Source organism: Sminthopsis crassicaudata, chromosome 4 (assembly GCF_048593235.1).
Source record: "Sminthopsis crassicaudata isolate SCR6 chromosome 4, ASM4859323v1, whole genome shotgun sequence".
NCBI classification, from domain to species: domain Eukaryota; kingdom Metazoa; phylum Chordata; class Mammalia; order Dasyuromorphia; family Dasyuridae; genus Sminthopsis; species Sminthopsis crassicaudata.
The window spans coordinates 108226488-108229080 of record NC_133620.1 but is presented as its reverse complement, the minus strand read 5'-3'; positions in this window follow the sequence as shown (position 1 = coordinate 108229080).

Genomic DNA, 2593 nt, shown 5'->3' with positions numbered 1-2593 from the left:
TTGGGGGTTGGATGGAAGATGGATTGTATTGGGAAAAGGCTTGAGGGAAGGAGATCAAAAAGACTTCCAGAAATGAGGAGAGCCTGATTTAAGGTGGTGGCTTTGTGAGTAGATGGGACAGATGTGGTGATAAGACAGTCTTTGACATTTGATTAGAGGAGAGGTGATCGAAGTTGAGAAATTGAAGATGATACCAAGTTTTAAGCCTGAATAGCTGGATGAATAATGGGCCCCTTGACAGTAATAGGGAAGATTGGAAAAGAAGTGGGTTTAGGAGGGGGGGATAATAAGTTCTCTTTTGGACATAATGAATTCGAATTTTTTCCAGGACCTCCAACTTGAAATGTCTAGTAACAATTGGTGGTGTGGGACTACACTAAGAATGAATATATAAATATAGAGATGATAGTTGAACCCAACTAAATTCATTGAGCTAATTGTGTCTTTGAGAATGATTTGAACCTTTATACATTTTGGGAGATTTCGTGTCCATCTTCGGTTATGGTGATTTAAGTCATTGATGGTAGTAAGTATAATATATCAAAGTATGAGAAAATGAGATTCCTAAGTCTGATCTGGTTTTCATTTAGACAGACATGATATGACAGTTCTGCATTGTCTTGTGCTGTAGACACTAGCTGTAATTTTTGTCAAGGTTTAGAGCTCTTAAAAAACGAAATCATATAAATTGCCTGTGGAGCCAAGTTCTCTAGTGCATTCCTGCATTTGGAGTCTGGAATCTGTGCTTCAAATCTGTGGTCACGTTACTCACTATACAACTTAAACACATTAGTTTTGGCAGATTCTGTGGTTAAATTAAGTTTCCTTGGACTTTTCATTTTTAGAAGAAGGGGAATTTTGGAACCCCTACTTCCCCAGTTTAAATCCAGGAATTGTACATAAAAGGAGTAATCCTTTTATTCAGTGAAAAAGGGGAAAAACTGCTACTGCTTCAGGTATTTTAGCTTCTGGGCTTAGAAATGTAAAAGTACTTTCATTTCTTAACTTATTTAAAAAAAAAAAAAAGAAGAAGAAGAGATTGTTTCTTCCGTTCCTAAGAAGTAGCCTTTGGGAATGGTTGGTGAGGAAGGGAGGAGAGCAAAGATCATATAGAAGCCTTGATTAACAGGAATTTTTTTAATTCAGTTTTTTTTTTTTAAGTAGGACAATAATACCAATATGAATTGTGAGACTCAAATGGGATAAAAATATGTAAGCTTTAAAATACTTTATTTGCTTCTATGTGTTTTATGATGTATTATCCTTGAACTTGCAGTCAGAAAGAGCTAGCTAGGTTCATATCTAGCTTCAGATACTTTGTGACCCTGGACAAGTCCCTTTTTTTTTTTTGTCTGTAAAATGTAGGGAGTGGACTCATGGCCTCTAAGGTCTTTTCCCAGTTGCATTGTCCTATATCCAATCCCTACCTGAAATAGCCTACCCACAAAGACTTTTGTTTTTCAAACATTTTCCTTTGTTTCCTGCCATTTGTACCTATGTACACTCCATTTCCTATTATTAAGATGCTCTACCCTCCCTTTTATTTACCTGTTGAATCTTACCTACTCTAAAGCCCAAACTCTACCTACTTCCTGAAGCCTTTTTTTTTCTATTAAAATACAGATAGTTCTTTACCTTTCTAATTCACTTATGTAATATTTTATATTCATAGTTATTTATATATTTTTCTCCCTTCTCCATGTCTTACCTAAAATTTGTATCATTACTCTGAACAGTGTTCTGCTCTTGATAAATTAACAAAACATTTGTTGAATGAATGACCTACTCTTTTCTTCCCTATTTTCTTGTTCTCATTCCTACTTCCTTCTCTGAAATCTTTCTTTTAAATTCATCTTTAGTCCCTCTTCCTCTAGTCTCTCTCCTTTTGCCTCTTCTTATCTTCCCAATTCTTTAAAAACAAACAAACAAGTGTTCTTTTATTCCTTCTCTCCCTTTTAGCTATACTGTCCAATTTCTATCTTACTACTACTTAACTTACTACTAACTTAAAAAAAAAAAAATCCCTTGCAACCTGGTTTTTGCTCCTAGCAGTCTACTGAAATTTCTTTCTTTTAACATTTTTGATCTCCTAAATGCCAAATCTAGTGTCCTTCCCTTACCCCCTCATCCTCAACTTCTCTTACCTTCCTTCTGTCTACTGCATACTTTAATCTTTAAGGACTTTACATTCTCACAACTTATCTGACTTCTTTATCTCCAATGCCTCTTCTTTAATGTGTTAAGTTACTGAAAGGTCTCTTTGAATCATTCTCTTTATGGGCTTTCCCTTAACTTTCTGTTATAGTGGAAAGAACACTGGATTTGAAGCCTGAAAATCTGGCTCCAATTTTTGTGAGCTGTGTGAATGTGGTCAGGTCTCTAACTACTTTGTATCTAATTTTCCTCATGTATAAAAGAATAAATACATTTGAACAGTCTACCTCACTTGGTTTATGGGGGGGAAGTACTTTGTAAATCACAAAGTACTATAGAAATTGGCCTGCTATTACTGATAATTTCATTTAAGCACCATGTTTCTTTCTTTTTTTTATTAAAGCTTTTTAATTTTCAAAACATATGCATGGACAATTCT